The following is a 16,355-nucleotide window of genomic DNA, read 5'->3' on the forward strand; positions in this document are numbered from 1 at the left end:
AGCTGCAAATATATGGAACTCTTCCATGGAAGTGTCAGCATGTCTTGGTGTTGGATGACAATCCTAATTTCATCATACTTGTTAAATGTCGTCGAAGCGTAAGTTTTATGCGAGAAGTATTCCTGACATAATTCGCTCGTCATACTCTACTGGACTGGTTATATTGTGAGAGGGCGTTATTGCGAGGTTCCAAGCCAACTGGTTTAAGAAATGTTATCACTTTGCGGTTCGCCAACGAAGTGCAACGCTGCAGACTGGGTGCACTGATTTTATACTGTTCGCCCATCCCGCCCTAGATGTAATCGTACAATGATTTCCTCGCCATTAAAAGCAGGAAATTGATTATTCTGGTCTACAATACGCAACTCCAAATAGTCGAATGTCTAACCTGTCACTGGGAGGTATATTGCGTTGGTGGGAGTCTCAACAATCTTATACCCTTCTGCACCTGAGAGAAAGAATACATAAATAGTATGAATGAGACTGTCGTCGGGATAGAAGTTTGTTGCAATATTATACTCGGCTCGGATTGTGCTGACGGACAGCACGTCCACAGTCTGATCTGACTTGTAAAATTTACTAGGATCCTTCTTCAAAACCTGTCATTTTGTGAAACCCAGTAGGCGCCCTATTGAACCTTTCGGGTTAGAGTCAATCGTTGCATTCACAGTCCTTATTTCATGTTTATGGGTATGGATGTTTGTGCATAGCTCAGTACTTTTCCAGACTGTTTTAAGACTTCGTTTAAATCGTCAATATCGTACGCACCAGGTTCTCTTTCCACAATGTCTTTTTCACCGTTAATATCCAGATGCAGTTTCTTGTTAGCCTTGGTGATATTTGGGGGACTATTGTACATCTCTAGTCCAATCAATGCAATACTCCATTCACCAGTGCTCAAATAAATTGGCGAGAAGTAATTTCTATATAATATAGATGATGCTTATTTTAAAGTCAAAGTGTACAACACTGCATCTGAACCCCAACTGGTGAAGGAATGTTTAAGGCCCTTCCTTAATAATTCTTCTTCTTTATAAACATGAAGAGAAACATGATGCATAGATGTCCACAGAGGTGTATATTAAAGTCCGCATAGCGCTGAAAATTGTGAAACACATGTCTTTTCAGAGTGAAATATCGGTGTAATTCTTCTGGCGGCTGCAGGTCACCAAATGAGTCGAATAGTAGATGGGGTTTGCTTTTTCTTAACATATGGCACCACCCAGTGAGTGCCAGCACCTCCGGCAACATCTAAATTCACATAGTCATCAGCAATGTATCCCATGTAAACACACCACAGGATCTTTGAATATTGAATTTTTTTTCTAACAAAACTTAAGAAGATCAGTGTTTGTGAGTGGCTAATCTGGTAGGACCGCTAATGGGCTTTTATTTATGAATAGATTAAGCTATTTCCTGTGTGGTTTCAAGTATAGTCCTTTTCCGATGGGTGCAACTTCCATTATGTGGTTATGTCTTCTTGCTTCTTCTAACTGCGCTTGGGAGTTTTGCGCGTTCTTGACTGTTAGAGCAATAGTTGGAGCACCACCAGCAAGAGACCCTAACGCCGAGAGAGCGGAGAGGACTGATGAGGAATGGAAGAAAACCACCAGATGTCTCGGGTGTTGGTAGAACACATAGAGTTTTAACTGATCCTCTTCTTCTTCCTGCACCCATCTGCTATAAAGCGTTTTTAGCTGCAGACATCGCTGGCAGGATACAGTTCTTCAAACACCTCTGCTCCCCACCCCTCTTCTCTTTGTTTAGTACACAACGAGCAGCATTCATAACTCACTTGAAATTCATTATTCCTAAACACAACTTAATTTTTCCGTGTATGATTTTATCAACTGCAAATGTCGCAATACGTTGACCTATACCAGTATTCTTTCTTCCGAGTATCGCCTTAAGCTTATCAGCTAAAATCCTATTTGCAGTGTGACGACTTGGAAGATCTTTATTTGGAGTGTAGCAATGTCGTGTTCCACACACGCTTCGTCGAGCGGATTAACCCTCTTGTCACTTTATGCCAAGCGTTTCTGAAGCTTTGTTCCAGATCCACAGTAGTTATACTTCGGAATGAGTAATTCCAGTGGCAGTTTTTTTTAGAATACCACCACCTCCTCTAATGCATTGCCTAGCACGAATGCTATGCTACTGTGGTGATTGTGGACTGCACACCCTATTATATAGCAAATAATTCACATCAATCCAACTGCTTTGTGCAATAGGAAAATCAAGCCATTTGACTAGCACTCTATTCCCCCGACGTCTTATGACTCTCTCCACGAGAAACACGTCTGGTTATGAGCTCTTCTGCAACACCTCAGTGTAGAAGCAACCTGCAATCTCTTCACCTTTACTATCCTTCAAGATACCAGTTCTGGGGTTCGTTCTTTGCACCTTCGAAACTATAAATATCTCTGTTGACGAGTTTGGTAGGTATGATTTCTTATATGCTGTCTTGTGTTTTAGATATGGACCAAATCACATACATTAAATTTCTGCAAGTGTGGATCCAGCTTTTTAATGCGATAGTACATCTCATCCATGAGACCATTATCACATACATCGATTGGTCTCATTTTTATTGTGCTATGTTTCGTTCAATTATACTGAGCAATTATTTCTGGGAGGATCTGCCAGAAGAAGGGATCGGTTGGTAGGACATGTTCTGAGGCATCAAGGGATCACCAATTTAGTATTGGAGGGCAGCGTGGAGGGTAAAAGTCGTAGGGGGAGACCAAGAGATGAATACACTAAGCAGATTCAGAAGGATGTAGGCTGCAGTAGGTACTGGGAGATGAAGAAGCTTGCACAGGATAGAGTAGCATGGAGAGCTGCATCAAACCAGTCTCAGGACTGAAGACCACAACAACAACTGCCAGAGAGGGGACAAGTGAGAAGGGCAAAGGAGGCGAGAAGGAGGGGGAGAAAGGGGGATGAGGTGGGGGGCGCGCTGGAGGAAGGTCAGGGAGGGAAAGGACAGGAGAGGAAAGCAGCTGAGGAGGGGGTGCAGGGACTCAGAGGGAAAGAGGGAAATCCGCTCTGGGAGAAGGAGGGGAGAGAAAAGAGGGGGCTGGGGAGAGGGGGGAACAAGGCCAGGTCACAGTTGGAAGGAAGGGTAGATGTCCTGGTGAAGTTCAACATCCGGAAGGGAGAGGTGCTGGAAATTGCCCTGATGAAGGTGATGGAGGGTGTGGCGGTGGAGAAAGGGAGGAATACAATGATAGATGTACGGCAATGGGCAGGGGTTGGAGAGGAAGGAGGAAACCAGGGGGTGGGGGCCTCAAGCCTGTGGATAGTGTAAAGGAGGCAGAGATGTTGGAGGAAAAGGGGGAGGTGGGGAAATGGAATGAGATCATACAGGAGTCATGTGGGGGAAGAATGGACATGTGTTTTTTTTTTCCTTATTGTCATTTCATTCCCCTGCCCATATGGGGCTCGCAGCAGCACGGTCCACTGCTCTTCAGCCAAATGGTTTAACAAAAGACATCAAATGGGAATGCTTACAGCAAAAAGAGGGGGAGGGGGGATAAAAGGGGGACAGAAAGAACACAGTAAATGGAGATGATGGGAGTTACAATATACACTAATATGGGGACATGTACACAGGGGCAGTTAAAATGTCAACATAAAGTTAAAACAACACAGCTGGCAATTCACTGCGCACTTAAAATCACTGGAGTCGAACACAAGTTATAAGTCAGCCACAGGAGAAAATCACACGAACAATCATGGTCTATATACAGGTCGAGCACACAATTTAAAGCCACATCATTTGATGACACTGTATAATGGCACCGAACACAACACTAACACAGCACATGTGATAATGAATACAAAAACCTGGGAGGATCTGCCAGGGGTGGAGGACAAGGAGAAGGAAAAAGGAGGCAAGAAGGAGGAGAGAAAGGAGGATGAGGTGGGGGGCATTCTGAAGAACGGTGCCGGTCGGGCCAGGCTGGGCCAGGCTCAAAAACGTAGCAATGCACCCAATAACACTGTGTGCAATTCATTACTTAAATTGGCTATGATAATACGCTTGTCCTTCCCCCTCCCCCTTTCAACTGTAACATGGCCATGTTCCCCCTCCCTCCCCAGGGTCACCCTTTCCCTCTCCCCTCCTTCCACCAGAGTGGATTCTCCTACTCCCCCCCCCCCAAGTCTCTGCACCATCTCCTCGTCTGTTTTTCTTCCCCTGCCCCACCCCGCCCCTGCCCAGCCTGGCCAAGCCCGTTGCTGAGACACTTCATGCACTTTTGTGGGAAATACTTCTGTCTTTGAGCACGAGCTGCTTCATGAGTTACTAAATCCAATTGAATATGTCTCTAAATACACTTCCAAAAACGATGGCTGCACAGTAGTTTTCTTCAGTTTTGGGATGTATACCGCAACACTCGAACATGAACTCTATAAAGATTGCTGCACACTTGTGAAACCTCGTTGAGTCACTTCACACACTTTTGTGGGAAACATATCCCGAAACTGATATCAGCTGCAGTATTTGATTTTACACGCCAAAACGATGATATTTGGAAGTAGAAATAAATATCTCTGTAACTCTAAACAGAACGATGACTACTTTTAGAGTCTTAGCTGCTTGTTTGAAGGCACTGCCAAAGAAAGTGAGAGAAATTTCTGAGACCTACAGCCGCTCCTGTGGTGTTCAACACTTTTCTCAAACGGTGTCTGGGCTTAGTGTATATATGCTGCTGCTAAAGTCAGGGATGTTATTGTCCTTACTTCTTGAAGGACATACTGATGTCAAAGCACAGAAAATCAAAACATTTCAAATCACTGTCCTACAGACGAGAAAAACGGCTGGAATTGTCGGTGTCCTACAACTGCTGGCGTGGAGATACTCTAAAGCCATAATGCCAGATGATGGACAGCATCCCGCCAGAGGTAGATGGTCTGTTTCGACATGTCTCTGAACAATCGAACAAAAACGACATCACATTACTCTCAGACCTCACAGAACTTTCCGTAGATACCATTCCCCTGTCTTGTTCGAACCAGTCTGTACAGGATCCTGTGCACTGCACAAAGGATGTCTTGTGACTCTGACGTCGCGGAACTTCTTTTGAGTGGCGAATTCTGATTTGTTCTTACTGAATTTACCTGCCAAACTATTGCTGCCACCGGTGCGGGAGCACGGTCCGCCATTTTCTGCAGACGAGATTTTCAGCGGCAAAACTATTGTTCAGATCGAAAAAGCAATACAGCAGTCATATTGCATTCACAATTAAAGCCTGCAAAAGTGACCTAAGGATCATGAGGTACGGAAACTATCGCCAAAGACACTTCCTGAATTACACTGCTCTGTTACTGCCGAGGAAAGCTTGAATTTTTCAGCCTGAAACCGATTTCCAACCACGCTGTATCACCACATACCATATAGATCTGATAAGCACAATTCATATTCTGCACCATACAAAACCATCACTTCTGCATCCTGCATATAGCTATCAACCAATAGACATTCGTATGTATACCGCGAAGATAGACATCACAAAAAAAAGAAACATAAGCACATGCACCGTACATATAGCCGCAGCCCTAGATATTTCCCCCAAACTTGGTTGGTCATTCACCATGGCCGCTGGTCACGAGTAAACTGCCCCCACACACACGGTGGCCTGACACGCAATCAGAGTGCCCCCCATCGACAGTGGTCACTCTCTGAACTGTTGTACAAAGGCTGGGCTGGTTCCCCGTGGCACAAAGGCGTTACTGGTTCTGGCCCAACCTTCTTGCTTGCTTACTGCCATGCTTTCTACAGCCATCTCCAGACTCTGGGCTTACAAGAACACATGTATTTTCACATGGCTTGCCAAAATATCATTCCATTTACACAATAGTTCTCGATATCAAGCACATAGCAGCATGCTACCTAACGCTTGCACAGTGTAATTCCGAAGATATAGACTGGATAATCGCATCTCTGGAAACCCAAAACTTTAATGAGGTGCAGCAAGGTGGAATGTGCTGCAAACCACTGAGTAACTAGAAACTTATCTCGTCTGTGAAGATCTTTACGTGAAAACTCGATAAAACAGAGGAAAGTGTTATTTTCATTTGTAATTTTTTTTAGCGAATACCGATATCAATGATGTAACAGATTCTAAATCATCCTTCTACTTTACAAAGTCAACTAAGGTCTCTCTCATGTCTAGAGAACCAGCGTACATCTCTTCCACATGTCTTTCACCATCTAGATGCACACACCACAATCTCAACTAAATAAAGACGTGAAATGTGTAAAAGCAGTGAATGAGACAATTTACATGGGAGGGAATAATTGTCCATCACAAACATAAGCCCATATTGAATCTTCTCAAATTTCCATGGAGAACACAAGTGACCACGAAGGCTGCCCAATACATACTGAGTATGAGTTCACTCCTGCACCCAAAACAGAATCGTCCTAGGAAACCAGCCACACATATTTTAACACAGTACTTATAATTAAATATTACAATTGCAGCCTCAGTCTGATGACATTCGACAGTGAGCGACGACTGTGCCACTGGAAATATGAATATCTGTAGCGGTCTTATGACTGAACATAACTTTCCACCTACAAAATCTGTCATCCCGCTTATGGCTATCGCAATTTTCCACGTCAAATCCACACCTTCCTTACGATACGACTTAGTCATTTTCTTTGCACATGGAGGAACACTGACCAAAGTACACATACTTCATAATCCTGCTGATCATAGCAAATCTATCACATATCCCCTACTACTAAGTATAATACTTTGCGAATAACTGAAAGCTCGTGATACCAAACAATATTGAATGAAAATCCGCGATAGATGGACATGCCTCATTTGTTTTTCTTGCGAGTGGTACAATGTGCCTTAGGAACAGAGATGTAATCGTCTTATAAGCGACCAGCTATTAAAAAACACGATTGTAAGGCTATGTTACTGTCACAAGCGGTCTTGGTTCTACAGGTGGACATGTGTATCGCTAACGCTATCCATGTGAAAACTATACAACCTTTATAAATCGAAGTATGGTATTGCTTCCGAATGAAGTGGTCTTCCACACAAATACTACGACATTGAATACAGACGGTTGTTGCTGGGGTGTGTATTAACAGATCGAAGGTGCGGGTACACATCGCTAGCGGTGTAAGCTCCTAATAAAATCACCAAACTCAGAAAGTGATTCGGCTAAGGAATGTGTTATAAAGCCGGTACTTTCGACACCCTCATGCTGCCACTGGATATTTCTCCAGTATTTGTAACACATTCTATCCTGACGCCATGTCACAGGTATGCGATATGTCAACTGGGTTATAAGCGATATTTGATTGAGAATGATCACATACAGTAAATAGTGTGCTATGCGATGAATCACTTAAAAGAAATGCAGTGCTAGGTTGTGGTAAATATACAAAATCCTATGACCAATACAGTTACCTTTCAGATCTATAGTGTTACGCTTTCAGGTAGAAATGCTGTCTGCGATTTGGAATCAAGTCTTTCCATTCAACCACATACTTGCATCAGATCCTATGGGGATGTCTTTTAATGATTAAAGCCACTAGTCGACCATATTTGTAGAACTCTCATGTCTTGAAACGAGTTACCTTTCTCAGGGAACCTATATGCAACAGCAAAACTCCAACGTGGTTCTAGACAGTTCATACGCATCTTGTAACTGCTCCCAGTCTCTGCTCCGCCCTCCCTCCAGTTTTGTGCATGTGATAGTTCCTATGTAAGTCGGAACTGAGCAGAAGTCAGAGAGCACTATACCTACCACCTTCTGCAACCTGTGTAGATACAGGGTGAGCTGAGTTATGTGACAGGGCCATGTTTCGACCATTCAGTGGAAATGGAAACATGTAGTAGCATCGCTAACTGCGTATGATTTGTAAGGTCAGCGCCAAACAAAGCTTTCTCCTGCAACATGAGGTAGTAGTAGAGGCAAAAAGAGACAGTACAAGCAGTTGCAGGTACTGGGAGAAGGACGCAGATTTTATTACTGCATTGCAATGCATCTCCAAATTGCATACAGGTACTGCAGGCTGAACGAGATCCAGGTCTTTCAGGGTGCATTCACGTCTGCCATCCAAACATTCTCTCTGTCATGTACCATCCTACAGGGAATAAAAAACTATGAACTATAAAAACGCCACTAATGTCATCCAATAGATAACCCTATAAGGTCTTACTGTGTCCCTGTCTTCCAATATGTATATCGAAAACAACTACCATCTGCTTGCTGGCATCGAGCATATGCGCTGATTCCCATTAAACCCCCCCCCCCTCCCCCGTGAACCATGGACCTTGCCGTTGGTAGGAGGCTTGCGTGCCTCAGCGAGAGAAATAGCCGTACCGTAGGTACAACCACAACAGAGGGGTATCAGTTGAGAGGCCAGACAAACGTGTGGTTCCTGAAGACGGGCAGCAACCTTTTCAGTAGTTGCAGAGGCAACAGTCTGGATGATTGACTGATCTGGCCTTGTAACATGAACCAAAATGGCCTTGTTGTGCTGGTACTGTGAACAGCTGAAAGCAAGGGGAAACTACAGCTGTAATTTTTCCTGACGGCATGCAGCTTTACTGTAGTGTCTTGAAAGAAGGATATAAGATGAACATCAACAAAAGCAAAAGCACTTAAAGTAGTAAAGGAGTTTTGTTATTTGGGAGCAAAATAACTGATGATGGTCGAAGTAGAGAGGATATAAAATGGAGATTGGCAATGACAAGGAAAGCGTTTCTCAAGAAGAGAAATTTGTTAACATCGAGTATAGATTTTGGAGTCAGGAAATCGTTTCTGAAAGTTCTTGTATGGAGTGTAGCCATGTATCGAATTGAAACGTGGACGATAAATAGTTTGGACAAAAAGAGAATAGAAGCTTTCGAAATGTGGTGCTACAGAAGAATGCTGAAGATGAGGTGGGTAGATCACATAACTAATGAGGAGGTGTTGTATAGAATTGGGGAGAAGAGGAGTTTGTGGCACAACTTGACTAGAAGAAGGGATCGGTTGGTAGGACATGTTCTGAGGCATCAAGGGAGCGCCAATTTGGTATTGGAGGGCAGTGTAGATGGTAAAAATCGTAGAGGGAGACCAAGAGATGAATATTCTAAGCAGAGTCAGAAGGATGTAGGTTGCAGTAGTTACTGGGAGATGAAGAAGCTTGCGCAGGATAGAGTAACATGGAGAGCTGCATGAAACGACTCTCAGGACTGAAGACCACAACAACAACAATCCATTAAATATACAAGTATTGATCCACTCAGTCATCAAAGTTACCTACACAGACCAGCGAAAAGTGTCATTGCCTGTACTGTAAGAGAACCATATCCCAGAGACTATCAGTTGCAAGAGAGGATCCCTGTGTTGTTGTTTGATAAATTGTTTTTTTTTCTGATATAACACATCCAAGCAGCATATGACACAGCTTTGTACATCACCATGCATTTTGTTTTTTCCCTCACGACTTTGAGGTCTGTGCCCTGTCCTAAACTGACATTAACATGTTTTGATCCATTGGCTGTGACTGAAACCAGGACATTGGATGCCGTAAATTATGCTGCTGTTGCAGAAGTGATGATTTTGTAAGATGCAGGATACGAATTGTGTTTACTACATCGGTATGGTATACTGGGATATAGCCCTGTTGGAGATCGGTTTCACGCCGAAAAATTCAAGCTTTCCTCGACAATACCACAGCGGTGTAATTGAGGACGTGTCTTTGGGGGTAGTATCTGTATTTCACGATCTGTAGACCACTTTTATATCTCAAAATTGAAGCAAACTACTGTGCAGTGATCTTTTTTGAAGGTGTATTTAGAGACATATTCAACTGGATTTAGTAACTGGTGAAGCAGCTCATGCTCAAAGACAAAGGTATTTCCAGCAAAAGTGCACGAAGTGCGTCTGGAAGTTTCACAAGTGCTCCGACATTTTTTTTTTTAGAGTCTATGTTGAAGTGTGACGAAATACACTGCAAAATTGAAGTAAACTGCTGTGTAGTGTTCTTTTTTGAAAGTCATTTAAAGATGTATTTAAATGTATTTAGCAACTTCTGAAGCAGCTTGTGCCCAAAGAAAAGGGTATTTCCTACCAAATTGCGTGAAGTGTCTCAGGGATGGTTTCACAAGTGTGTCATGATCTTTTTAGAGTCCATGTTCAAGTGTGGCAGTGGTGGTATTCCTCGGAATAAAAGGTGTAATTGTTTAAATATTCTTGCATCATCTGTGAAGCTGTCTGTCTCTGTCTTTGTGCAGTGCTACATTTAGTTCCTGTGACATCTTGAAGTTAAGTATGTGACAATATTCAGCAACATCAGATGTAGTAACTCCCATAGCAGTTTGTGTTCAATGACAAAGGGTATCTGTGCGGTGGGTATGGGGAGAAGGAAGGCTGTGGGCATTTCAAATGCGACAGGAAGTACGTGGCCACAACTGTGGCTACCACATGACCATACCATAAGCCTGTGTGGAGACCCTTAGAGCAGTGAGCCCAGGATGTGGCTTCCCTTCTAGCAGAGCTTGCACACCGGAGTGAACGTCCTGCCTCTTGTGCTTCAGAAGACTGAGTGGCCTTTTATGAATGATCTATAGTTAAAGCACACACATTTATCAGCTTGAGTTACGAAGTGTAACTTAGCCCCATTCTGCTGCATCTTCATTATTTCATGAAGCATATTTGTCTTCACCAAATATCATTGATATTGATACAGTCCTCAGGTGCATGGTTACAGCTAATGAACTCCTCCTTGTCCAGCAGAGATATCTCATCCACTGAACTCAGTAAACAATTATGTCCGTCCACCCAGTCCAGCAGCTAGACACAGACTGAGTCCTTTTCTCGCCATTTTTCCGCAGACCGCCATCTTGGATTATGTGATAGGAGCGAGAGGGGGGAGGGCCGAGAGTGCACTCTAGTGGTAGTACTGTGAAAAGGTCACTTGGGCTCTGGACCTCATGGTGAACACACTGGATGGAGACACTGCATTAACAACTCAAATTGCTTAAACAAACAATGCATACTTACATCTATCCTATCAAGCAGCCCAGCACAGACTGAGTCCTTTTCCCACCAATTTCCAAATGGGGAGGGAAGGGAAGGAGAGGGTAGAGTATGGGAGAGGAGGGGGAGATGAGGGGGAGATGAGGGGGGAGGGGGAGGGGAGGGTGGTTGGTTAGTGGAGGTAGCCCAATTGACCTATTTTCCCATCAGAACTTGAATTTCCCGCCATGACGTCACTTTGACATTGCCGCAGCTATGGCCGCCATCTTGGATCCGCCATTTTGAATAAATTTAGTGGAGCCATACAAAGTTTGCCCTACTACTCTCATGATGTGGTATGCAAAACAAACATCAGACAGTGCAGTACCACAGTACCACAACATGAGTGCTAGGAAGTGCTGCAGAGGTCATGGTGGTAGTCTCAGTAAACTAGCAGTTGAACTTCTGTCCCTGGATATTGCTTCTGCAGTCCTGAAACAAAACTAAGAAAGCGTCTGGCTCATGATGATAAGTGATTAATCTACTTGATGAAGCCTGCAAAGTGCACGATTTAGTGTGTTTTGTAAATCAAAGCATGGCAGAACGTAATCCTGCAGATCGAAATTTAGTTGATGAAGCCAAGCAAATACGGTGAAGAAGGGGCAATGACACAGGAGAACATATTGTGGCATTTTCAGCGGATAAAGCAATGTGTACCAAACTTAAATTGTGTAGTGGAATCAATGTCATGCAGATTATGAATGCAGCTCATCATACACTAAGGAAGAAAAACATACAAAGTATTTAAAAATTGCATCCAAAGAGTGAGGAATGGAGTGGGGGGGGAGGGGGACTTTGAATGTAAGTCGTCCAAGTGTGTAGCCTGACTCTGGAAATACTATAACCTGACACCATAAGTGACACTGAGATAAGATCAGTCTCTTGGCTTGCACCAACCCTGCTATACTGCTGCTGCATGCTAGTTGAGACAGCATTATCAACATCTGACATTGTTTGAAAGCAGCCTCACTGTGGAACCCCATTTGATCAGCTGATAGAATAGTGTAATATCAAGATTTGTGAGACAGTTGCCCAGTGTTAGAATGCATGAGATCGTGAGGTCAGGCATACTCATTATCAAGTTTCCAATCGATTACGACTGACCACCACATGGGTTTTAGCCGTTACTGTGCACCAAGCACATCGTAGGCCCTTCACATCTGCACCTACCATCTGGGAACATATAATGGTCTCTTAGCAACATTCTATGTCATCCCACACCACCGGTTGGAGACCAGCAGGAGCCCGATTAGGGAATTACCATCCCATGCCTCTGTTAATAAAACAGCATTAAAGACTGTTGGAGTGGTGCTGTGACAGGGTGACATGACTGCTGATGAATGGTGTCACGTATGGTTCAGTGATGAATCACTGTTCTGCAGAACAGTGGATGACCAACATCAGCGAGCATAGGGGAGACCTTACAAAAGGTCCCATTTGTCCAGTGTTTTGGAGAGGCACATCAATGTTATTCCTGGCGACATTGTGTACATAGCCACTGAGTATGACTTCAGGACACGGCTGTTAGTGATTGAGGGAATACTAACGACACAAGATGGACATCCTGCGCCCTTATTTGTTACCTCTCGTACAATAGCTTTGTGGAGCCATTTTTCAACAGGACAGTGCCTGTTCACACATGACATTTAATGATCAGGTAGTCCGGTGGCCAGCAAAATCTTGCAATTTGTCCCTGATAGAAGATGTGTGGAACCAGCTCAGATGCCATCTCTGGCCTGTATCACCATCCAAGCAATAAAAGATCAGATACAACAGCTATGGACCAGCCTGCCCCAGGAGTGGACAAAACGCCTATATGACATTCTTCCCGACTGAATCAGTGTATGCGTACAGGCCAGAAGGGATGCAACGTCATACTGATATGTGGGCTCATACCACTGGGTTCTCTGAAGTTTCATTTCGTACCCTCCTTCCCTTCTGGATACTTCACTTTTTTTGTCATGCAGTGTTTCTAGGAGTATTTGTGTACAGCAGCTGAAAGTGGAATGACAACATAACAATACTGTAATTGTAAGAGAAGCAGATATCGGATTACAAAAAACTCGTTTGACAGATTTTTTAGCACTGCATGTGAAGTCTGGAACCCTTACAAAGTGCGACTGATATCGAATAAACGAGGAGTGGCCTGTTTCATAATGGGTTCTTTGAGTAAGCAATAGAGGATCATAGATTGCTCGCTGAACTGCAGTGGCAAACAGTAGAAGACAGGTGGTTACTGTTAAATTTACCAGATTGTACATTCCAAAAGGAGTCATGTAAGATAAAACTTTCTTCCACGTATATATTGAAAAATGAGCAGGATCTGAAAAGCTCAAGAATTCCAAAGGATACAGGCTTTCTGAAAGGCACTCTTTCCAAGCACCATTTGCGAATGAAATAGAAAAAAGGGGAAAATGTAGTACACTCCACTACACACTGTAAAGTGGTGTGAGGAGAAAAAGATGTAGATGACTTACATGTAGATGATCATTGTGACGTAAAAACTGAAACAGTCAGGCATTTCTTTCTTTTTTAGATTTTGATAGGAGAGAAAAGGGCTCCATAATAGTGGGAAAATAGTGGAGATGGAAATGTGGACACTACTTTCGTATTTAATATTACATCGTCTTGAAGAAGGAGATACATTCTAGCTGACCTGCCTCAGCGGTAATTCTGAAGGTACATCATTAATCTGCGACCACTATACAGTGCATGGCATCTCACATATTAGGGTTTCCTCCCACCCCATTCATATGTGGAGCGTGAGAAGAATGCCTGTTTTATTACCTCTGTGCACATGGTCAACAACTCTCACTTGTAGGTTGTCAACTATTTGCTTCCAGAGGCAAAAATGTTGATTTCCCATTTTTGTATAATTATTAACTGAACTTAAAAATTTAAAATACTCTTATAATGTACTCGTTTAGAGGTATATTCTTACATTAAGGATGTAACACAATAAGTCAGGTATTAAAGTTAGAAACAATTTTTTCAACTTGGAGCGTCATAGATCACAGTAAACAAATTACCCAAGCTGAATGCACCTAGTATTTGAGAATGATAGCCCTTGGCGACACCCAACAGACATTACATGTAATTTCAAACTTTTGCTAAACTTTATCGCTGACTCCGTTTTCGTTGTTCATGCAGTAAAACTTCAGCATCAGGTATGATGTTTTAATTTACTGCTTCTTTACTACTAAGTCTACCTATTTTGCAGACAATATCTACACACATCTCTGAAAGTATCTTCAAAATTTTTCCATTGTATGACACATTGTTCACAAGATATGACATCATAAACATTGGAGTCCATGAAAAACTATATTTTTTAAAAAGAGAGTACACATCACCCAGACTATACTCATCCAACGTTTTGTATGTGGGAGTTCAATTCTTTAAAATAATCAGGGATGGGGGGTTACTGATAATCACTCTAATGTTGACCTCACCATCCCTACAAGTGTGATTACATTCCTAGTATGCTGCTTTAAAGCTGGTTCTTGGAACATTGTAAATAGGCTGGTTAGCGCCATTCTTCAAGTGTCTGCCAGTTGAGGATTTTGAGCCATCAAATGATGATCTCCCATGTGCCAAATAAACCTGTAGTCACTCGTTCTGCCCTTCATTGTAAACCATGTCAGCTCAAAAAGTTTCGAGCCCGGATTAACAAAATCTAGAGATACAGTAAGATGATTGTTTTAAAGTTTCAAGTGTTCTATACGGTCTCTTCCTCCCCACTTGAGTGCAACACAAAGAACGTTCATGCAACAATGTGAAACGGTCAGTAAAGTCCCTCTTCGAGATGTTATTCAAGTCACATTTTACATTGGCTTCAATATTGATTATGTTTTCAAAGCCTTGACTCTTCATGTGAATTTCTGCACTTCGTCGTTAGCACAAACTTTGCACACACTTTTCTCTACTTTAAGACCTTCTGGAGAATGTCTCGGCATATCTGAAGTAAATTACACAGCTCTTGGTAAAAATCCATCAAAGATAATATGTTGCAGCCAATAAATTCTCAATTCAGTCACAAAATTTCTCCAGTACGCCATACCATCAGTTACAAACGCTCACGTGCAACGGAGCCAAAGTCTTTCGGAAGTCAAGTAATATTGCATCCACCTGTTTGCCTTGATCAATGGCCTTCAAAATGTGGGACTTGTGCGAAAGTTTTGCTGCCTTGATCAATGGCCTTCAAAATGTGGGACTCATGCGAAAGTTTTGCACCCATCGAACAATTTACAGAGAAATGAGTGTTGCAAATTATATTATGAAGCACAGTAATGTGCAGGTATGACTGTCCAACAGTGCCTGCAGTAGGACATGGGAAGTCGAACTACGTATGACCGTCGATAACAATAGTCATCAGGTACGACTGTTGAACAGTGCCTGCAGTAGGACACAGGAAGTCGAACTACGTACGACGGTTGATAATAGTTGTCATCAGCCACTCTCTAACCATGGGTTAGAGCTTCTATTTATGGGAGTCTTACTGTGGGTGCTTTGAATCCACAGACATCACGCTTATTGTCAAAAGTACGATCATATGGAGTATCAAATGAAATTTGTGACTGGACTGAGGGCTTTTTGATAGGGTTGATGCACTATGTTATCTTGGATGGAGAGTCATCATTAGGTGCAGAAGTAGCTTTGGGTGTGCCCCAGGGAAGTCTGTTGTGACCCTTGATGTTCATACTGTACATTAATGACCTTGCAGACAATATTAGTAGTAACCTCAGGCTTTTGGCAGATGATGTAGTTATCTATAATGAAGTACTGTCTGACAAAAGCTGCATAAGTATTCAGTGAGATCTTGATAAGATTTCAAAGTGGTGCAGAGATTGGAAACTTGCTCTAAATGTTCAGAAATGTAAAATTGTGCTCTTCACAAAAGGAAAAAAAAACTTAGTGTCCTATGATAAGAATATCAATGAGTCACTGTTGGCACCGGCCATCTGACTTCACTTTATTGGCAGAAAACTGGTGAAGTGCAATCAGTCTACAAAGGAGATTGCTCACAAATCATTCATGCTACCAGATCTAGGACATTCTTAAGTGTGTGGAATCCATACCAGGCAGGACTAACAGGAGATGTTGAATGTATACAGAGAAAGGCAGCGCGAATGGTGACAGGTTTGTTTAATCCATGGGAGAGTGTCACAGAGATGCTGAAGGAAGTGAACTAGAAAACTCTTGAAGATAGACGTAAACTATCCCGAGAAAGTCTATTAACACAGTTTCGAGTACCAGCTTTAAATAATTACTGTAGGAATATACTACAACGTCCTATGTATCGCACATATAGCAAT

Source organism: Schistocerca cancellata, chromosome 7 (genome assembly GCF_023864275.1).
Source record: "Schistocerca cancellata isolate TAMUIC-IGC-003103 chromosome 7, iqSchCanc2.1, whole genome shotgun sequence".
Classification (NCBI taxonomy): Eukaryota; Metazoa; Arthropoda; class Insecta; order Orthoptera; family Acrididae; genus Schistocerca; species Schistocerca cancellata.